The 25,051-nt window shown below is 31.9% G+C and overlaps 1 protein-coding gene and 1 non-coding gene across 3 annotated transcripts in view; both read left to right on the forward strand.

Moving 5' to 3' along the window:
* Window positions 1–25,051, forward strand: part of LOC123697369 (uncharacterized protein CG43867) — a 250,589-nt gene that overhangs the window by 118,303 nt on the left and 107,235 nt on the right. The window lies entirely within an intron of this gene.
* Trnam-cau lies at window positions 4,328–4,399 on the forward strand. The gene has a single exon. It is a non-coding gene; the product is annotated as a tRNA-Met (tRNA).

Below are 25,051 nucleotides of genomic sequence, written 5' to 3' on the forward strand. Positions count from 1 at the left end.
TTACATCAATAATATCTTATTTTTATCAAAGTCGCATAAACCGCATCTTATTCTAAATTTAATTGTTCAAAACGTTATAAAGCAAACACACGTTTAAGTAACGAAACACAGATAACATGAAAACATCCAATATTTGCTAGAACATTCTACCGTAAACATGGCCCCAGACAATACCGTCTGCATAACCTAGGTCCTAGGCAATAATTCAGGTGTAGAAATGCAATTACCGTAGGTGATAATATGCGGACCATACATCATGAATGTATAAATCCTTTAGCAGACAGGATAATTATGAAATGATCAGATTTTTATGATTTGTAGCTTTTTTAAATTGTGAGGGAAGGTAAAAATATTATGTGAAACTCCTGAACCTAATTTCACGATATGAATTATTTAACTATGTTTGGTCACTTTGTAGAATTTCCTGTTTTAAGCTTTTTAATGTAAGCATCATTCTAGAATCTAGATGATGATGCTGATAATAATAAAACTGAAATTGATTAACTAAATATAATTAATAATGATACACCAACGCCTTTACAAAACACGAATTATAGAGGCGTAACTAACATAGTGTAAACTGCAAACCGAACAGAAAATGATACCAAAGAATATCAAAATAAATTCAAGATGGAACTTGACACGTCCATTAGAGGTTATAATACCCAAAACGTGAAGGAATAATGGTGTTAGCAAAATTGTGAGTGCATCGGAGCCAACATCGGAGCCTAGTGAATGTTCTGGTAAAAGATCTTTGTAAGTGCTTCACACCTGCGTCTCGTATGATTGACGTGCTAACAAATTACATTAGGCTCTTTGGAAATTGATGTTGCTTGGATCGAGACTGTTTTGGAGCACTATACCTTTATTTTCTGCTTGTGTTTCCTAAACACATGGGTGTTTATAATATCGTACATTCTTTAATTGCAAAATTCTTTCCTAGGAATTTAAAGACGGAGTTCGTTGTTAATATTTTAATTTGGAACGATTTGTGTATTACCTGCACATTTATAGGTACTAATTATTAAACTTTAAATGACAAATGCATAAAATAATCCCTGCAACTTTTATCATAAATTCTATAGAATATATAGATGCAGTTAGTTATCATCATAATCATCATTATTAAAAACATATAATGTATTAGAAGTTTCGATTGATTCCTGTAAATCATCATTTGGGTTCTGAACACTTGTATGATGTATCCAAAGATGTATGAAGTTCTAATAAAATTAAGATGAAATCACATACACATTCACATACATTGTCACCTACATTCAAAGCAAATCTAGTAGTCCCACTGTCGAGCCCCCTGGGGGTCAGACACGTCTGTAAACAATCAATATGCTAATCTAGGTAATTCCTAACTCAGCTGCTGGACAAATTGTAGCAAATATTTGCTTGCCAAATAATGCCGTGGCTAATGTATTCTTGTATTTGGTATGTATCATGTAAGGCTAGATTTGTACTGTCACATCCACTGCCTATAGAAGACGATTTTTATTGACTATGAAGTGTGAGTTCCTGAATTTATGTCATGTAAAAAATTCATAACGACCTTTGTTTTTCATGCACGATTATATTATGAGATAAACTGTTAGGTCCTTAAGTATCTGTCGATAAAAAATAATAGGATAAATAGATATTTAATATTTACCTTCCCTACTGAATGATTGCATTTTTCCTCCTGTATGAGATCTATCTAATGCCTAATAGTTATTTTTTCAATCATATCATCGATATGAATAAAACCTCCCTTCATTTAAAGTCTGTTAAAATGTACATTGCAATCCACTACCTCCGGAAAGTTTTAACTTGACTCGTTACGTCCTCGGTTTTATTCCGTTTTGACGGACACTTTAAATCCAGCTGTAATTGAGGGTTATGTAAATTCTGCCGTCCTATTAGCGGACAGACACGAGGGATGGGCTTTGAGGGATTTTACACGTGAGGACATGAGAGGAGCGAGAAGGAATGTAGTGAGATACAATGGTAGTTTTTCTATATGTGTGGTATATTTTTTGTATGGTATATTTGCTTGCTTAAATTGTCTTAGAATATTGTATTGGTGTTAAATATCTATTTTATTTTGGTTATTGGAATATTACAGCTTATTTAAGAAATGTTATCAGAAATATTTAATTACAAGTTTCTTGTGACGAGCAAAACTACGATAAAGAAGCACAAGGTAAATATATTGATAGGGCTATATATGAAACCGTTGTTGAATCCGCTCTGCTCTCTAATCACCGCTATAACTGGAAAAGCCTCCATACGATAACCCTCTCAGAGTATCAAACATGTATTAGAATTAAATACGGAAAAAATCTCCCCTTAATTGGTTTAATCATTCATACACAAATAGTTTTAACTGTGCTTTATTTTTTTGTAGAAACGTTTTTATTTTAGAATAGGATATTTGTTAATAACTCATAAGTATACACATAGGATTTATATTTACCTGGTTCGTCAACAACAGGTGTCCTGCCGAGATCTAAAGCTATAACATTTATATTGAAATCTCTCTTATAAAAAAATAAACTTCTCTCTACTTTCATTTCAGTTAAAAACCAGATAAACAAGAAATACGAAAACATGACGACTACTAATACATACTAACATAACTTCTAAATACCATCTTACTGAAAACATATTCAGAATCCAGAAAATGTTTATTAGTATCCAAATATCAAAACAACTAGAAAAATCTATCTAGTATTTAACAAAATACGAACGTTTTCCTCTAATAATCGAAATAAAAACCTTATTATGTAAATGCATTTGCGGATAACAATGCAGTTTAACCGTATGAACATTTACAATCCCATTAAAGCTAACAATGAAAAAGTAACAGACGACACGAATTCTTTCGCTTTTCACGACATTATTGAAAGAAAATCCAGACAATTGTAGTTTTTAATTCACTCGTATTAAAGCCGAAGTTCCCGTAACTGAACTAAATTAATTTCGATTCCATAAGCTATCCATAACGCAGTTTACTTATCATGCTCTTCCAAACCACTGATTTCATGAACCATTTTACAAAGACCTCAATTTGTTCCTCGTGTCTGTTGCAAATAGGGTTCTGTGGGGATCAAGTTAAATTGGACATGATTTATCTAGTCGAGCATGAACCATTTCCCTCTCAATGATAGGTTATTAGTGGTAAGTATGAAGAGGTCAAGTAATACTGGACTCTATATGTACTATAAGTTTACTGAGACTGATAATATTTCTTACCCAGAATCATTAGAATTAATATTCTTCAAATCCTCAATAGCATCTATGTTGTTAAAGTCTATATATTATATACTAGCTGTGCCCCGCGGTATTGAACGCATTGCTCCGCTCCTGTTGGTCTTATATGTCTTGGCGTGATGATAGTACCTATAGCGTATAGCCTTCCTCGATAACTGGGCTATCTAACACCTAAAGAAGTTTTCAAATCGGACCAGTAGATCCTGAGATTAGCGCGTTCAAACAAACAAACAAACTCTTCAGCTTTATAATATTAAAAATAGATAATATTATAAAGCTTTATAATATAAATAAAATATAGATTTGAAAACGTCCATTCTACGTACGGTAGTAATAACACATACCTACCTTGCACAACTAGAAGTGACACGAGTTTTATCCTCGACAAAATTTCAGATACAAGAGGATTACCTCGCATTACTTATAATTAAAGCCTGTACAATATATTCACATTCTCCTATGAACCGGGATATGGGGATAAATCTTCTCTCCATTACATTTTGGTCCATGTTTTTTTAACGGAAATCAGGCGGTCATTTTAATTTTGCCGTAATGGGGGATGTATTTATGGGTCTGGTTGGTTAACCTCGTGTATGAAAACAAACATGTTTCTTCATTGATTTTAAAATTATGAATTATTCATGTCAGATAAAAAGGGTAATAGGTATTAAGTTTAAAAACCGTCTAAAAGTTCATTGTCTAATCTCTACTTCTAGATTCTATTATAGATTTGTTTGTTATGGTTTACCTCAAAAACTACAACTTTAATAAGTAACATAAATTAGTAGGTATTTTGCAAGTGGCCAACCAGAGCGAAGCCGAAGGGAGCGGCTAGCGGTTCATACAAAATGCCTAATAATATGTACCTACCTATAGCAAAATATTACGATTATTTTTTTTATAATTAATATAAATGTGAGAAATTTTTTTATTATATTGGCCAATCTATGATAATAATTTGTTACACGCACATGTGAGTCACGTTACGAAGATGACGCAATAATGGTTCACATTAGCTCATATGATGAAGTTCAGCTTTACTACGGTAATTTCGACACTGCAATAGAAGAGCAGAGTGGCGCAGTGGAAGCGTGCTGGGCCCATAACCCAGAGGTCCGTGGATCGAAACCACGCTCTGCTAAAACCTTTTTTATTTTTTTTAATTTTTGTTTTTTATATCTTCAAATAAAAAATTGATATTAAGTATTTATCCCCACAATTTTCATCATAAAAGATGTTTTTTTCAGAATTTTCTGTTCTGAATTTATCCATATAACGTAATACTAAAAACCCTATCTTATTCCATAATCCAGGTGCCATATTAACTTCACCTGCAAATGTAATACCATAAACTCTTTGTAAACGAGACACTTGCTGGTTTAATCAAACCATATTCCAGCTTAAAATATTATCATTTCCACACGTTTCCGAGCTGTATAGAAACTAAAATGTCATTATATGAGAATTCATTACGCCATATCTCCGTATTCAGCTTTGAACTAAAATTGAAGTTTAATTTAAAGTTCAAAGGATTTGAAATATATTCAAGTCTTTGTTAGTTGTGATGTTTAAACCGTGATTTGTTGATTTGATTCGGAATCATTTTTGTTTACTTACAAAAAACGTGAATTTGTTAACGTGAGTTACACTTTATATTTATATTTGTGTGTATAAGATATATTTGTTTGTCTATTGATTATGTTAGAAGTATTTAACAGACTTTTTAAGAAATAACAAAGACTATAACATTATTAATTAAGGACGCTATAACGTATTTTTACAAAAACACGCTGTTTTTCGGTACCATTTTAACTTAAAGCAATTACACGTGAGAACATAGTAATATCTTAATTTAAAGATAATATATTCAGCTCTACGTTCTAGTTCAGGATACATCGCCCATTTTTGCAAGTGACTACTATCATGCTAATTTTCCGTTTGTAGCTTTATTTTGATGAGACGCCCAATAATTTCGTGTACGAAAGTCTCGATTGTGGTAGCTAACAGAGATAACAAGGATAAAAATTTTTGATTTGATGGTTCTCAAATATTTATAACTAACTGAATGAATTTTTTTTTGTTCAATCTCAAGATAATTACCTAAATTATTCGAAAAAATATTTGTCCTACAAAATCTATGGTTTGTTCAAAGAGTCCCCCTTTCCAAAGTGTATCGATAACGAGGTCATCATAAATGATTACTAACAAGCTGATTTTTTTGTTTTCACTTAGTTAATGTTTATATAATTCAACAGACATATTGTCCTACAAATTGCGTAATAAATATTTGAGAACCATCAAATCAAAAAATTTTATCCTTGTTATCTCTGTTAGCTACCACAATCGAGAGTTTCGTACACGAAATTATTCGGTGTCTCATCAAAATAAAGCTACAAACGGAAAATCAGCTTGATAGTAGTCACTTGCAAAAATGGGCGATGTATCCTGAACTATTCATCTTATAAAAATTGTACGACGTCATACAAAATTGTCGCTGAAATACGTTTTTTCCATCACAATAAACGCATAAAATGCAAAAAAATGGGGTCTAAAACGGTACCATTTTAGAAAAATTAAGAACCTAATCTATCTTCTTAACTATATCTTATTGAGGGATATATAGTCCTTTATATATGGTGTAATTTTTATGAATCTAAATCAAAATTTTATGTCAATAATGAGCTAAATTAAAAATACTTGTCGATTTCTTCATACATTTTGTTCTCGCGGTTCGTCAGACCGCGCTCAGAAGCGCTCTTGGAAGGACGGGTGTATCGCTCCTCGTGCCAAAAATAAAAACGAAATAAAAAAGATTATTGTGCGTGCACTGTCTTTTTCGTGATTTGAAATATTTGATACTTTATAAGAGTAAACTGTATAAGTTTCATATTCCAATTATTTGTAATTTAAAATTATGTTTTAAAAATTACCTTGTCTGAGATCCTCTTTTTTATGGGTTGTTGAATAGATTGGTGGGGTAAAACAATTCAAGATGGCGTCGACGAAAATTTGGCTTTTTTTCGCGATGGGTGTCATTTTCATAGTTTTTGGGGTAGCTATTACCGAATATGAGGTCAAAACTGAAATCCAAGCTGGCGCCGACGAAAATTGTACATCTTTTCGTCATGGGTGTCATTTTCATGGTTTTTGGGGTAGCTATTAACCAATATGAGGTCAAAACTAAAATCCAAGATGGCGCCGACGAAAAATTTTACATATTTTCGTAATGGTTGTCATTTTCATGGTTTTTGGGGTAGCTATTAACGAATAATGGGTCAAAACTATAATCCAAGATGGCGCTGACGAAAATTTGACTTTTTTTCGTGATGGGTGTCATTTTCATGGTTTTTGGGGTAGCTATTAACGAATATGAGGTCAAAATTATAATCCAAGATGGCGCCGACGAAAACTTTACATCTTTTCGTCATGGGTGTCATTTTCATGGTTTTTGGGGTAGCTATTAACGAATATGAGGTCAAAACTATAATCCAAGATGGCGCCGACAAAAATTTTACATCTTTTCGTCATGGGTGTCATTTTCATGGTTTTTGGGGTAGCTATTAACCAATATGAGGTCAAAACTGAAATCCAAGATGGCGCCGACGAAAATTTTACATCTTTTCGTCATGGGTGTCATTTTCATGGTTTTTGGGGTATCTATTAACGAATATGAGGTCAAAACTAAAATCCAAGATGGCGCCGACAAAAATTTTACATCTTTTCGTCATGGGTGTCATTATCATGGTTTTTGGGGTAGCTATTAACGAATATGAGGTCAAAACTATAATCCAAGATGGCACTGACGAAAATTTGACATTTTTCGTGATGGGTGTCAGTTTCATGGTTTTTGGGGTAGCTATTAACGAATATGAGGTCAAAACTAAAATCCAAGATGGTCGTCGAATTTCAAGATCGCGTCATGGTAATACTTTCGCGTTATGGAGCAAGGCGGCGATTTTGGTATCTATGAATCTCGCCAAAGAAGTTTCACTCCTGACTCGTTTTCTCGGCACACACGTTCTTTTTTATTTTATTCTCTTCGTTTAAATGTTTTAGATAAACTTTATTTTAAATAAAGTTTAGCGAATATATTTAAAGAATATATTTAAAGTTAATAATATCTGTCAGAATATTAACATGATTGCCACAGAGTTGCGTTTTATATTAAATTTCTAAATATGCATTTCAATGTTCTTTAAAATTGTTTTTTTTTAAGACTTTCTACAAAAATGTGGTTGTTAACGTTTTTGTTATTTTATTTAAGTTTACTTTAAAGGAGTAAGAAAAATATACCTAATTATCGACGGTTACATTGGGGATTTGGTAATAGCTGTCTCAAAAACCTTGAAAATGACACCCATGCCGAAAAGATGTAAAAGTTTCGTCGACACCATCTTCGATTTTAGTTTTGACCTCATGTTGGTTAATAGCTACCCCAAAAACCATGAAAATGACACCCGTGTCGAAAAGATGTAAAATTTTCGTCGGCGCCATCTTGGATTTTAGTTTTGACCTCATATTGGTTAATAGATACCCCAATAACCATGAAAATGACACCCATGACGAAAATATGTAAAATTTTTGTCGGCGTCATCTTGGATTTTAGTTTTGACCTCATATTCGTTAATAGCTACCCCAAAAACCATGAAAATGACACCCATGACGAAAAGATGTAAAATTTTCCTCGGCGCCATCTTGGATTTCAGTTTTGACCTCATATTGGTTAATAGCTACCCCAAAAACCATGAAAATGACACCCATGTCGAAAAGATGTAAAATTTTCGTCGGCGCCATCTTGGATTTTACTTTTGACCTCATATTCGTTAATAGCTACCCCAATAACCATGAAAATGACACCCGTGACGAAATGATGTCAAATTGTCGTCGGCGCCATTTTGGATTTTAGATTTGACCTCATATTGATTAATAGCTACTCCAACTCCTTGAAAATGACACCCATGACGAAAAGATTTCAAATTTTCGTCGGCGCCATCTTGGATTTTAGTTTTGACCTCATATTGGTTAATAGCTACCCCAAAAACCACCCACATTTGTAAATGTGTTTGCTACTTAGGAAAAGTTCAGATTTAAAGATATAGGTAATGTGAATGTGTGGTAACGAATTTAATTTATTTCATTCCGACTGTTTCTCGGAATAACATACATTTACTAAGAATTGCATACAATGCCGGGTTTAATATATTGCCGGTAACATAATATTATGTATGATAATAATTCTTAAAAAAGTATTTTATAAATTTCTTAAAAAGCTTCGATATTGTATACAATAATACAATTCATATTCAAATTGTTGTAAAATAGTCACACTTTTTTAAGTTGGTTGAATACACTAAAATACTTATAAGGATCGTACCTACTAATAAAAGTAACAAAATGAATTTTTAAAGTTCCCAGTAATCTTCTGGAATCAATTTCAATAAAAATATAAAAAAAAAATAATATCAAGTATGAAGATGGTCTATAAAATGGAATGCGCTATGTTTACGTGAGCGTGATGTTCCCGCGACCCACGTGGCGACGTTAGATACCTAAATTTGAGTAACGCAGATTTGTGACAGCGTCCTTAAAGGACGTCATACCGTTTAATAAGTATATTTCTAATTATACAACCAATAACAGTTATATTAGTGAGCATTAAAAAAAATACCACAAAAATAAATAAGCATAAAACACTCCGACATCTTGCTAAAAGCTGTAACACGTTATTTAATTGGTATGTTAGCAATTTGTTTCAAAGGGTGAAATTTTCTAATTTCACCTACGTGCCGTTGCCTAGCAACCGGCGCACGGTCCATAGTGACACCACATCAGTTGAGATGAGTTCGTAGAGGTAAATAAAGGGAAACACGGGTTTTAAATAGTTAACATGTGAAAATGTATGACGGTTTTCTAAATTATAGTAATGAAGAAATAAAATTAAGTTCATATTTGTAACGCCGAAATACTATTTAAGATAGGATATTAACAAATCAAAGAAATAACTATTTTATTTTTATTTATGTTAATCTTACAAGAATTTTAATTATGCCAATTTATATACTCTAAAATATTACAATAAGGTCCTGATATCATTTCATTAATTATTCTATGTTTCTTTTCTTCTTTTCAAAACATATTTTGAACTTCAGTAGATTGTAGTCTATAGACTACAGCCGATTTACCTATGTCACTAATTGAAAGTTAAAAGATGTAACGAAGCAAGATTAACAGAAAAAAAAACCTCATCAGTATTATTTATTTCAGGTAAAATGAAAAGTTACATATCGTGTTTTACAATAACTTTCTGTATCAGTAACATTTTATTAGCATGTACATTAATCACGGTTATATAATACTCATAATTGTTTAGTTTGACCTGACCTAAGGTCATGATAAGCAGGTCACACCTACACGTGAATGCAAAACCATTCAAAGTTGAGCCTTTATTAGAAAATCACTCAAGGTCTTTGTCAATTGCGCTTAGCGTGGGTTAGTACATTCTACTTTATAGCACTGAGCGAAAATTGAAACTTATTGTCGTAGCATAAGGTTTAGATTTGCGTGAAAACCAATCATGGAACTGTGGTATTGAATAACAGCTTAGTGGGCGAATTAATGACTTTGAAAAATGTGGTATTTAGCAATAACTACTGATACAATTGAGTTTATATTTTGTTTACTCATGCGTTAAACGGTTTTCATGGTTATTAGTTCGTGATGATATGAATAATTTAAATTGTTATTATAGCTTCAGATGAGTTATAGTTTGAATATATTTTATTTGTAAATCAAATATAATTTTCTGCTAGATAACGTGGTTGAAATATATAATATGTAAATTTATTATTTCAGCCTCCACAAAGATATTGTGAAACTATATTTATTAGCAACAAAATACGACTAAATAATATGATAATTCGATCTGTTTCTAAAAAACTAATGCTTTTGTTTCCATTTCAATAAATGACTTTACCATAATTTTTATATACTTTATATTATAAAGCTGAAGAGTTTGTTAGTTTGAACGCGCTAATTTTGGTCCGATTTGAAAAATTCTTTCGGTGTTAGATACCTCATTTATCGAGGAAGAATATAAGCACGGGGTTGAAACCGCGCGGAGCAGCTAGTTCAGGATAAGCCTTAGAATCATTTAAATCCAAAAAATGAGTCATCAAAGGAGAATAATTTAAATCGTTTTCGAATAATAACTTTAAAGGATTTCTCCTTTAAAAGTTGTTATTTACCTTTATATCTCAACCTTTTTCTATATTAACATGAAGACATTATTTGTCACTCAAATTGTACTCCTGAATGTTTTTGTCCATTTATACGTATAATTTTCCCGGAAAGCCTACATTACCGGTAGCGTGTCGTCCCAAATCTTAATTAATAACCTATTATGTTCTATATGCCATGCAAATTACATCAGTCAATTGAATTGATAACGACTATTGTGACGCCGAATTAAACCATATTGTAGTCTGTCGTGTTCAATAGTTGTATAGAACTGTTATAATATTAGGTATATTATGTAGTGTCAATATTGTGTTTAATACCTAGCTTGTCCTGGTATCACACTTAATTGTGAAATGAGTACTTTATGTATAGATTGTTGACAAACGAATAACAATAATTAAAACCTCGTGTAGCTTTTCCAGTAAATTGCAAGTAAAATATAATTAAGTTGTAGATTATCTGTGTCTTAAAAATAGTTTTAGATGCGCATGGCATATCAATTCTAATATTAAAAAGCTGAATAATTTGTTTGAACGCGCTAATCTCAGGAACTACTGGTCCGATTTGAAAAATTCCTTCAGTGTTAGATAGCCCATTTATGGAGGAAGGCTATACGTATATCATCACGCTAAGACCAACAGAAATGGATCAATGCGGGTGAAACCGCGGAGCACAGCTAGTAATAAATATTCATAAAGTTTATGTACTTTTGCAAATTGTTAATTTAAAACTTAATTAATTTACTTAATTTGCCATGCTTGTAGTAATGTGTGGTAATTAATGCTAATAATAATTAATTTAGCTCTTTACTTAATTGATCACACAATCGCCCACTAAAACAATTCTTAAATCGAGTTCAATTTAGCCAAGACTGAGAGAACCGGTAAAGAATGCGGTGTCCAAGTGAACTAAGTTTAAATCGAAACTTCTAGACTTCATTTAACTTTGGTGTACTTAATTGAAGCTGTAACGATAATAGTTTTTCTTTCGGAGTTAATCTGTTTGCACTGGCGATACAATTTATTGTCTCTATCGGGAAAAGATGCATGGATAGACTGTGTGCACTGAATTTTGTTGCAGCGTTTGCGGATAGCGGTGACTTTTTAGTTTTAAATATTGTCGATGTATTTGGTACTTTGCCTTTAATAAATACAGGCTATTTGTAAGCGTCGTACATGCTCCTGTGGCCTTCATGGTCACCAAATATTCTTTTTAGTTTACCGATCTCACTCTGATATAGTTTTTGTGACTATACCTTCTCTTTCTAAGATTCAATGTATGTAGCCATTATAAAATTATATCAGTCAAATTGATTCAAATCTATTTTACGGTTCAGTCGTACTAACAGACAGACTTATATTAATGGATATTGGCTTATGCTGTTAGCATAAAAAACAGCTACTTTTCTTTACAAACAAACTCTTTACCTATTATTCAAATATCCTCTATCCTCTTATCAAACTCAAACTCAAACTCAAACATTCATTTATTATATATATATTATCTATTTAAAACCTTAAATAGCTTGCAAATTCGACATAAACCAAGAATCTTAACTCCCTTATCTGCTAATATGAGGGCTAAGCTAAGAATAAAATTACTTTTAGTGCAGTTGACATCACGGCTTACTTGGCTACGAACCAAGGCAGTGTACCGTTTTTATTATCCGAGTGTAAAAAGAAATTATCAAAAAGACACTCTTAAGCACGTATTATTTGAATTGAATTTAAATTGTCGGATATTTCGTGTTTTTTTTATTACTAGTTTTTAACCGTTGCTTCACTCGTGTATTTTAAAAAGTATTGTATTGTAAAGAATTATGTGTTTATAGAGCGGAATAAAATAAAGACAAACCTATATGGTACAAACCTATATGGTGGCAAAAATATATGTATCTATACTAATATTAGCTGAAGAGTTTGTTTGTTTGTTTGAACGCGCTAATCTCAGGAACTACTGGTGCAATTTGAAAAATTATTTCGGTGTTATATAGCCCATTTATCGAAGAAGGCTATAAGTTATTACGTTAAGGCCAAGATGAGCGGAGCCACGCGTGTGAAACCGCGAAGCACAGCTAGTTTTTCATAAATTCATCCAATCATTTCACCATACTCTATCTATTCAATGTAAACATTTATTTTCTTTCCAGATAATCGCCTACGCGAAATAGAAGTTATTTTACGAAAGAATGAATAATAATTGCTAAGAAATACTCGTCACCTTATACTTTGTTACGTAGGTCGTGATGTGGGCGCCGCCTACACTAGCTGGAATAAAAATATGGTGCACTTATTTGTTTACTAATTGTGATATTAATTAGTTGTTATTTATTATGAGCTTCTGTATGTTGGTATGTATTGTAGTAACAGATTGTTTGAATGGTCATTTTACGCTTTTTGCGGCGACTTAAATGGCTATACAACATAGACCGTGAGCTTTTTTATCAAATACTGAATACAGCAAAATATGATTATTTTGTCCAATACAATAATATTTTATTATACGAACTGGAGCAGTGGTGGCTCAGTGGTGAGACCTCGGACTTCGAATCGATAAGTCCGGGGTTCGAGACCAGGCAAGCGCGCACGAATTAAATTGATTTTTCAATTTATCTGCGCATGTTGTAACATCACCACTGCTCGAACGGTGAAGGAAAACATCGTGAGGAAACCGACATGTCGAAGAATTAAAAAGTTCGACGACATGTGTCATCCGCCAACACGCACTTGGCCAGCGCGGTGGATTATGGCCTGTACCCTCATAGGAGGCCCGTGTCCCAGCAGTGGGAACGTATATGGGCTGATGATGATATACGAACTAGAATTACTTGAACTAATTTTTTGTACTCCCTATATTTAGTCGTTGGTTTTTACTGTTATTGTTCGAAAGCAAGATATATCGATAAGCAAGAATAAATTTGCAATATGACAAACTACCAGCATATGACCTTAAAGGAAATCATCGTAATCCTGTTATCTCAGTTTAATTACCTACTACTACGAAAAGCTCATATTTTTTTTTAATTTCTAAGAACTGTATAAACTCACCTTATATCTTATAAAATATTAATTGTTTACCAAATCCTTAATAAAGCAATCAAGTGAAGGTTTAATGCATATTTAAGTGATACCTGATAGAATTGTATCGGGTTCATTAATTATGAACAAGTCATTTGTCGGTACATCTGTCATAGGGTTGTAATTTGACGTCGAATTGTTACTTTAGAATACTTATATAGATAATTAACACCCAGATACAGAGCAAAAATCTATCTTCATCACACAAATATTTGCCCCGGGTGGGGATCGAACCCACGACCTCTGGCTTGGAAAGCAGGGCCACAACCTCTCTTTATACGTTCTATGGCCACTGCCAACCAAGAGAACCGGCCAGTCGATTGTTTCATTAGAATTTTCGAAATCGGTTGAGAAAAATTATCAAAAACATTATGCAAAATGAAGTTGCTTGCTTGCAATGATTTTTTTTCCTACGTCCTTTATAAAACCACATCTGTAACATATAATTTAGATAACTTAATTATATGAAACATTAACATAATTTTCTAAAATTTACACAAGGTAAGTGTAGAAGGCTCCTTTGATTTACCGAATAAACATTTATTTTGCACACCCTATACACACCTATAATACACACGTATAACTATAACCCGGCTAAAGAGAAATCCTAACATGTGAAGGGAATAATCATACGCTAACAAAAGCATGAATATGCCTCCGGCTTGGGTCGGGTTGGATGAGGGTCTTGTCAACCATCTGTACCTACGTAAAGATTACGTAAATAGTTCCGTGAAAATGTATTGTCTTACTGACCTCCATCTTTATTTAGAACATATTTTTAGGGGAAGGTAGGTAGAAGTAGAGCAAAATGAATATGGTTGGTGGAAAATTTATAAAGAAATTGAGTTGAGTCAAAATTAATAATTCAATTTCAATGTTAAGATAGTGTCATTGATAAATATACACATAAATTATACATTCTGTGATATATTTGTACTAGGAAATTTCAAACTCTACATACGGTCTATAATTCTAACATACTCTTCTAATAGAGCTTTTGAATCATTATACTGTTGAACTTTTAAATATGACAGTTTTTAATGTATTTTCATCAAGGAAAATGAATCTCCGTTAGATGCTTTTGTCAAATCAAATAAATTGTGCAATATAAAAACAATTACTTATAAGATACGCAGTATAGAAAAAGAAAAAGCCTCCTGTTTTTGTGGCTACGTCTAAATATTTCATGTATTCTTTTCCATACATCATATCGGTTATTCTACGAATTCACCAAAAACATCTTCCTCAATCAAAATCCTTGACTGTTTGCCGCGAATATTTCACCGCTTGAGCGTTGACATAATATATACAACCGTAGCTTTAGCTCGTAGCCGTCTGCTGCTATAGTAACGGGCAGTCGAGTTACGGGGCTCGCCGCGCGTAGACGTAGCGCTACGGTTACGCGATCCGCTACATAATCAAACGCGTTAACGCGATCTTTGAAGTTTGTATGTAATCTTAAGACGTATGTACATGTGTTTACATTTTAATGATTTGAGATGTTTTAATGAATCTTTCGTGTGTGTAGTTTAATTGCAGTGTTGCGTTCAGAGCGCTATGTTAATATGTATTTAATGTAGTGAGTTGAGAATTTTATGTTATACGTGGTGTTCAGAGTATGTGACTAATACCAGTCATATTTGTAATTATGTTATATTTGAAATATTATATTAGTTTTAGTAATTGTTAATTTTATCATGAATATGTTCTTAAATTTTGCAAAAATACCTGTTTATTACCTTAGGCTTATAAAATATAGTGTAGGCCTGTATGCCTGTTAAATTAAATATTTTTAAGCATTTATGTATGTGTGTTTGTCACTTCTTTGTCTCAGACAATTTTACGAATCACAATATTAAAATATGTGGTAAAATTGTAAATATGCAGAAGCTTGAATATTTTAAACTACTCTACATCGAATCTAAACTATTAACTAAAAATCAGACAAAATTTTCAAGTGCATTGGTTCTTTTAATAAAATAAGTACTAATAATATTTGCACCAAATTATAAAATAGTAAATTTGAAGTAAATACAAATCAAATTTATTATTATACAAAAAAATACTCATTTTCATACTACATATTTTACAGATATTCTTTTAAATGTGTTACAAAGCAGCCGCAAGTTTTTTGCAAAAGATAAATGTTTTGGTAAATAAATACATATTTAACAAATCATTTTCACAATAAAATTTGTTACAAGTAAAAAAATACATTATAAAATGGTCGATTCAATTCTGCAAATTCCAAATAAATCCCCAAAGTGTTATCACGTACATAGTTAAATTTAACTATAATTAGAGTTCATTGGAACATTAAATGTGCAAATTGTGATGTGAATTTCAAATATAATCAGCTAATCAGTCTAACGGTCAACTGCACGTTAGCTGTTAAAATAGATAGGAATGCTTCATTTATTTGTTTGCATTTTTAACACATAATTATTATTAACAATAATTTATATCTTCATCATCTTAAAAAGGTTTTATTTCACAAAATGATGTTGAAACTATCGACCAAAAACAATGATTAAAATAGATACAAATACTTTATTTATTTTAGGTACTTTTTTAACACATAAGGAATAATTTATATCTTAAAAAGATTAAGTTGCTAAACATGACAATGAAAGCATAGCCCAAAATAGCAGCCAAAAATTATATAAAACGTAAAAATGTAGCCACCATATTTCGTATTTCATGACAAACTATCATTTCACAACATTACTGTTTAATGACGGCTATATAAGTCGACATAACTTGACCGAACAAAAATGTACACAGCAATCCACAGATTAATATCTAAAAGACCTAATGAAACTCCAGTATTACTTTCGTGTTTAATAAAACTCGAACATATTGTAATTTTTATGAGCGCTTAAAGCGAACGGTGACAATGGTGCGTCTGAATTTAATTGCCCTGTGCCGAATGCGCTTGGTTTAATGGTTTTTATTTATTGCCTCGGTTTTACTATGATACGTGTTTTACATATTTATTCTGAATTTAATGTTTTGCGTTGGATGTAGAGTATCTCTACAATCAAAATTATCTAATCAAATCTTAACTTAAAATGTAGGTATGTAGTGTAAAGAAAGTTTAAAAGTTATTATCACTCTGCTAATCTGTCTATTCATTTGTCTAGCAAAAGAAATAACAAATATTATTATTGTAAACAAAAGACAAAAGATATACATGAATAAATATATTTACAACTAGTGGTCCGCCCCGGCTTCGCCCGTGGTACATATTTCGCAATAAAAGGTAGCCTATGTCCTTTCTCGAGTATCAAAATATCTCCATACCAAATTTCATGCAAATTGGTTCAGTAGTTTAGGCGTGATTAAGTAACAGACAGACAGACAGACAGAGTTACTTTCGCATTTATAATATTAGTATGGATATACAAGAACAGAATAAATAATAGATCTATTCATAGCAACATCCATCCGCTAACCTAAATAAGTCTTTTCCAAACTCTCAAAAGTCCAAACTCGAAAACATACCAAATTCGCGTAATGACAGAAGTGAAAATCAAACACCAAAGCAAAAGCTTGTGATTGTGACTCTCTGAATGGTTGTCCCTCAGGGTTCATAGTACGGGCCCCTTTTGTTCCGTTTCTTTGAGAAGTCAGTCCTCTGAAAACCAAGCTCTTTCAAAGCGAACCCAGCCCTTCGTCTTTGTTGTGCCGTTGTTTTATTCGGATAAGCAGCTTAAATATGATTAGATCTGTTGTCGATAATGATGTACCAATTATAATAGCTTATTGCTTCGCTAAGGCTCTCTATGTGCTTCTACTTAATTGGCTGTTAGGTATAAATAGACTGAAGAGAAAATACTGGGAATTATGATTTAGAATGTTCGCAGAATTATTGCTTTTCATATTGAAAATAAATAGTTGGTATAAATTATTTTTATATTGGCAATCTAAACTTCGTGGAATTCATATTGCGAGTAGTGGTTTAGAATAATAAATCAATGATTTAATGGTAAAGATATTATTAATATTTCTTGTTTTTAAAATAAAGCGAAATATGCGTTTAGTTCTTCACGAGTAATTAATTAAAATTAAAGCTTTATTAGACCTTTACTGGCATTACGTATAATAATATAAAATACATCAATTGATAATTAAACATTGCGTTCCTTCCACATCTCTACTATAACATTAAAGAAGAAAGAATACAATTTCCACCCGCGGCTTCGCCCGCCTTTTTAAAGAAAAACCCGCATAGTTCCGTGGGATTTCCGAGATTAAACCATGTGTTAATCCAAGTTACCCTCTATATGTGTGCTAAATTTCATTGTAATCGGTTCAGTAGTATTTGCGTGAAAGAGTAACAATCACATACACATCCTCACAAACTTTCGTTTTTATAATATGTATTATTAGTAGGATTGGTGTAAACAATAAAAAAATGTAACTGTAAGTTGTACTTCAATTTTTCAAACATTAATTAACATTGTTCGAAATAACTTTAATAATTTCAAAGAAAATCTTAAAACGTACCTCGCGCGCGTTCATAAAGGAAACTTTATATAATTAAATACTATAGTTTTATTTTAGTTCTGAAATGTTACCAACTTCCCGTCAGAAGTTCCGAAAACTCAAAATACTTATTATGTTGTTAGCAACTAAATACGTTCTCAAACCTGTAAACATTAATTGCAGACGAAGTTTACAGTAACAAGTTTCACGGAAATTTTGTTATCATTCGCATGTCAAACGTTTGGCTTTTACGTCTATATTTGACGAAAAGTTATGCATCTCTAGTTTGGAAGTAGGATTATTATTAGGAGAAGTATTAGTAGAAGTAAGTCTTTGTATATAATTTCAAACAAGAATATAGTAAAAACATATTATACTTATACGGTTATTAATATCTTAATTATGTATCAAACATTTTATTTTAACACTAGCTTCCGCCCACGACTTTGTACGTGCATCCCCGTTTTTCCCCGTTCCCGCAAGAATTTCGGGAAATCCTTTCTTAGGGGACGCCTACGTTTTGACATCTACCTGCATGCCAAATTTCAGCCCGATACGTCCAGTGGTTTGGGCTGTGCGTTGATAGATCACTATATCAGTCACCTTTGAGTTTTATATATATAGATTAAACGTCAGCAACAAATAACAATATAACGTAACAAACGTTCTCTACAAATAAAAGCAGAAACTGTACCCTAAAAAGTACCAAATAAATATCTTTCTTCAAAGTCTTTGTTCACAACATCAATAAAAGCTCTTGGTTTTCGATGTGTACAATACTTGTAGGTATGAATTATAATTTTAAAAAGCTTGTGAACTCTATATCATTCATGTCGCATCTATTTATACACAGCTCTATAGCATTGCACTTAATTCTATAACACGACTCGTTTCATCGTATTAATACGTTATACAGGATGTGTATAATATCCTGTTGACACGCGTTTAACATTTGTAAATAGATTGATTAGCAAGCAGCAAGCGTAGGGCAAACTTGGACACATAAGTCATATCCTATTAATATTATAAATGCGAAAGTTTGTATGTTTGTTTGTTACTCCTTCGCGCAAAATCTGCGGAACCGACTTTCATTAAATTTGGCGTACACTTAGAACGTGACTTGGATTAACACATATGATAGTTTTTATCTCAAACATTTCACGGGAACGGGAACTATGCGGGTTTTCCTTTGACTACGCGGGCGAAGATGCGTTCGAAAAGCTAGTGTTATGAATATATATGATTCTTCGAACCATACACTTATATGTAGTTTATAGAGCTAGTAAATTAACCAAAACAGATGATAATATTGAAAACATAAGCACTCTTGTTGGCTTCGGCTTCGTCTGGAACATCCTGGAATAAAAACAAAAGGTTATTCTGGGGACCATACAAATAATTTAATAAAATTTTTATATATTTATCCCGAGTACAATTTTTATATACATATTATGTATTGTATAACAGCTCTATATTTACATAGAACTTTATCCTTACGTACTGATAAGATAATATATTACTCTTCGGGAAAATATAAATACTATACTATAGGTACTGTTCTGTGACTATATTCCAATTCTATTATAAAACAAATCCAACCACGAAACTAATATTAAAAGAATACAATAAACTGTACGGTAAATAAATTACTTTCGGACAATTAAATTTGACATTGCTTACGCAACTGTCAAGTCCACGCATCCAGCGAATAATAGGAAAAAGCTTCAGGTATCAATAGAATCTAACAGTATATACAGTGATTTATTAATATCTATTTTAAGTACAATATTGAATCGATTTACTATTCCATTCACAGTTCAGGTGGGTGTGGTGAATGCAACGCATTTACGTAATGTCGGTACGTGGGATCTTTCCTTGACCCAGTAACTAAGTTTACTAGTAAGATTTAGCGTATCAATGATATGAAATTATATTAGCACTTGTAGGATCGATAAGTATTGTATTTTAATTTATCTTTAAAAATAAATCGATATTTATTTATTATTTTGAAATAGCATCTTTATCAATTTTTACAACCACCTTACCTAACCTCTTATCTAGTGCATCGTCTGTTTTAGAAAAGCAACCATTTCTTCAACAAAATTGAAGTGAATTTATACAAAAAAAAAACTTTAAATTATTAATTACCTACCCTAGTATTTTCTCCTTCAAATATTATTCTTTCTTTCAAATTCACACTACTAACATTCTAATTTCTAAACATCAGACTTGAATCTCAGACCCGCCAAAGGCTAATCATAGTCACCACTGCGCCCACGTCACAAAAGCCTTTTATTCCTTCGCCTAACAATGTTGCATACATTCAAACAGTAAGTATAGGCTAGAACAATATCATGCCGAGTGTCATTGACCCCGCTGCATCGCTGCGCAGTGCGACCTAATACACCTAAGCGGTATTGTTCCAAACTGAACATCCACTGCCTGTTACATATGAATTCCAAAACGCGCAGTCACGTGTTTACCAAGATGAAGAGCAATGTACACAAAAGTTAGGGGAATATCGTATCGTGTTTCGATTGTGATGTCTCGATGTGTTACGTTTGCGCTTAGATAATTGCCTGTTAATATTACTTTATTAGAAAAAAACAGGTGCACGAAGGTCGTATTGTTAATTCCAAACCTTTAAACAAAGAATAGACAATTAAATTTTATTTCGTATGCTTTTTATTTGTACTTTGTAGGTAACAGTTTACATTTGCCAGAATATCCACACTACAATTTTAACTCAGTTTTCCTACTTTCGTATCATTATCATATTAAACATGTCATTGTCAAATTAAAAAAAAAATTCCAAAATAAACAACAGACTTTCAACCCAATAAAGCCTAATTCATGAACATGTTCATAAAATTAGATTCTAGGTCATAAAAAGGTCATTAACCTGTTATAAATATAAAAAGCTATTTGACCTGGATTCCTGACAAGTTCAGTAATACGATATTATTGTTGTTTCAATTGTCTACAGTATTACATTACCTTTGTAACGGTTGTATAAATTGATATATGACAATGAACTTTAATGTGTTTTTTCAGAAGGTTATTTTTGGGTTTGATTTGTATTCATTTTATTGAAGTGGGTTGTATTTAATATTTTTGATTGATGTTTTATTTTGAACGATATCTAATGGGTCCCTTAACAGCTATTTGGGGAAGGAACGTTTGTTACAAAATCAGTCTTGGCGTTAAAAAATTTAATAAATTGAGTAGATTTACAAGAATGTAGAGTTACATAATCATTTAAAACTTCCATCAGTATTCTTATTGTTATTTCATGTTAGTCCATTTTCATAATTTCATATTATAATATGACATTAAATTAGTTTAAAATATCAAAAATATGGTGAAAAAATATGATAAATTTTTTCACCATATTAAAATATCCGAACTGAAATCAGCATAAATCGCTAATATAATAATAATATGTCCTTACGTAAATCGAATATCAGCAAATACTGAGTTCCATTCGATCGCGACTCAATTATCATAATGAATTCCATCCGAGCTCCTGTCGTGTCAACGTTAATATTATTACAATTTCGTAATTTCATTACGAGTTTATCTTATTCTGACTTTTACTTCCGAATTTATAGGTATTGCTTGAAATTATAATTAAAATATTTAGGTTGTTCGTTTTACAACTTCGATTGAATTATGTAGCACTAGCTTACCGCCCGCGGCTTCGCCCTCTTTGTCTAAAACCTAATAAATTATATACTAAAACCTTCCTCTTGAATCACTATCTATTTAAAAAAAACCGCATCAAAATCTTAAAATTTTGATGCGGTTAAATTAAAATTTAAGCATACAAAGGGACATAGGGACAGAGAAAGCTACTTTTTTTATACAATGTAGTGATATGCTGGTCCATGCAACATAAAGAGGAAAAGCTCTATGCTAAATTCTAAACATTACTATAACAAAGAGACAGCTTTGTTTTTTGCTATGACTACCAAATAAAATAAAATAAAAAAATAAAATATTGTTTGATAAATAACAAATAGATAATTTAATCACGTTTGGAACAATGCACTACGAAAAGATAGAGCTCATAAATCACCCAATATTTTAAGACAATTTAACTATTTATATTTTAAACAAATCCATACTAATTATAATATTATAAATGCGAAAGTAACTCTGTCTGTCTGTCTGTTACTCAATCACGCCTAAACTACAGAACCAATTTGCATGAAATTTGGTATGGAGATATTTTGATACCCGAGAAAGGACATAGGCTACCTTTTATTGCGAAATATGTACCTACCACGGGCGAAGCCGGGGCGGACCGCTTGTTGTTAATATATTCGTATATATCTGAAGTCCAACCAATAGTTTCAAACCCTTTCCTTTGCAAGTACCTACAATACAATTCGTTGAAATTCAAACGACTTGAAACATCGCGATTACAGCGACTCCCATAGTTTGAATTTTATTACTATTGAATTTTCTTCCGCGAAAATGCTTTGCGACTTACATTTAAATAAGTGGTGAATATACTGGTGTGTCCTTATATATAATAATATTATTTTTAAGAATATCATAATTTATATTATGGTATTCGTAGAATGTTATTGTGAAAATCAGAAGTTAGGTTTCACTTGTACGAGCTAGAAAATCAGAGGCTCTATGTCCATAAATTTCCCTCCATCCAAGGAAATAACCCTTTGACCTAACTGATTCACTAATTAATATACTTGCTAAATGTTACTAAGTGTTTTAAATTTCGTAACTACTACTGCCTGTGTTGCATTTCATGTTATTAATGAAACTAAATAAATTACATATCACATGTATCTGTTGTTAAGATATCTTCTGAAATCTATTTCTTACAACTCTTAGACTAAGCTACAGTGTACTTTATAATCTCCGTTCATTTTATATGAATAAATAATACTCCATCCCACTAAATAAGAAACACAAAAATAAAATATAGTCTGATTTATTTGTCGTGACATCGAAAGCTCGTTCAACATTCGTAAGAACCTTTCAGCTTTAAGTAAATATGTGATTTTGGAAATGGCAAGTGGGTTATATTTATTTTGAATCACTCGTTTGAGAATCAAAATCAAATACAGAACTAGTTTGAATATAAATTACACAACTTGGAAATATATCGGTGGATAAAATATTGTGACCTATTTGTGATATTTAAAGGTTAGTATAGGCTTTGTATTGATTATTTATTTACGTTGGTTCGTTATTTGTATGAGATATTTGCATTATCTGACATTTATTGTATTGATAACGATATTTCATAGGTTTTGGTTGGGAATAATACATTTGCGTATGCTTAGTACATTTGCGTAATCTAGTTATTGTGTTAATCTAACATTAAAAAATTCTCTATCCTCCATTGTAAAGCCTGATATAATTGATCATTGTTCATCTTTAATATACTAATAATTTGATTACTTAAGACTTTAGAACTATTCCAAACATATAATGACACCTTACTAAGATAATAGGATAGTTTAATCAGCTAAATAATATAACACAATATAATATTGCTATTTTTCAATATTTTGTTGTTTGTATAAACGCAAATTAAATGTATTCACAGAAGATTCATATCTTCAGGCAAAATGGGTGTGTACAGAGACAGTCAGTTTACAAGGTAAATACAATTATCTCCTGGAGTATTCGCTGAATTTTTGCGCTAGAAATATTCATGCCTCGATTAGTTTTTAGCTAACGAAGTGTCCTTTAAGTTTTTGTTTATTCTAGTCCCTGATTTTTTGTAAATCAGACATCTGTAGGCAACCGTGTTGAAGCAATAGATAGCTATATAATAAGTCATAACCTCCTCCTTTTTTGAAGTCGGTTAAAAACTAAAAGTCTTGAAACTTCTACTTACTTCTAGAACTTTTCAGAACTAATGCAATTGTAAGTAATAGAGTTATTTCGTATATAGAAGTTGTCGCGCAGACGTAAATAGTTATACTTTTTATTATAGAGATTAAATATAGAGTTTATTAACTGACTCGGCCAACATTGAAGGTACGCTGCCCTTATCACTTACGGGAATAAGTAATAGTTTTAGTAGTAATAGTTTAATCTTTAATTGAGCTCTCCATCCTCTGACCTACTAAGTATACAAAGAAATTCATCAAAATCTGTCTCACTATTTCACGCGAATAGTAAACATTTTAACGGATTTTAAACGTTAAGAGACGCTCGCTGCAAAGTGCGAAACGTCGGGATAATAAGATAATGAATAAATCGCGTTTAAAATCCGTTAAAATCTTTTAATTTCTAGGGAAGATATATCACACTTCAGATGATATTGATTTATCTTCAATCCAGTTGGCGTTGATAACACATCTGCGGTATATTGTTGTTGATGAGACTGATGGCTGTCCCTTATCATAAGTCGTACTTAGTGTCGAATGCTCTAATAGCTCCCTCGATGTTACATACAGTGATATATCGCATGGTTTGATAATAGAGGACATAGTTCTTTAGATAACTTAATAAGAAGATATGTTTTGAAATTAAAACGATCTCAATAAAATATATTATTATATCTTAGTCTTTGTACTGCCTGACTAACTATACATCATCATGAGAACGTTTTTAAATTAGAATATTTCTCATGTAATGATGTATAAAGCATTTGAATGCTTTAAAACGAAATATCATTTCAACTATTACCATGATACACTCAATTTATTTTAAATTCAAATCAAGTTTATTATATTCAAAACTATTATCAAGATATTATTTATTTATCATCATCATCATCATCAGCCCATATACGTTCCCACTGCTGGGACACGGGCCTCCTATGAGGGTACAGGCCATAATCCACCACGCTGGCCAAGTGCGTGTTGGCGGATGACACATGTCGTCGAACTTTTTAATTCTTCGACATGTCGGTTTCCTCACGATGTTTTCCTTCACCGTTCGAGCAGTGGTGATGTCAAACAACATGCGCAGATAAATTGAAAAATCAATTTATTTCCTGCGCGCTC

The sequence above is a fragment of the Colias croceus genome, chromosome 14 (assembly GCF_905220415.1).
Source record: "Colias croceus chromosome 14, ilColCroc2.1".
In the NCBI taxonomy this organism is placed as follows: Eukaryota; Metazoa; Arthropoda; class Insecta; order Lepidoptera; family Pieridae; genus Colias; species Colias croceus.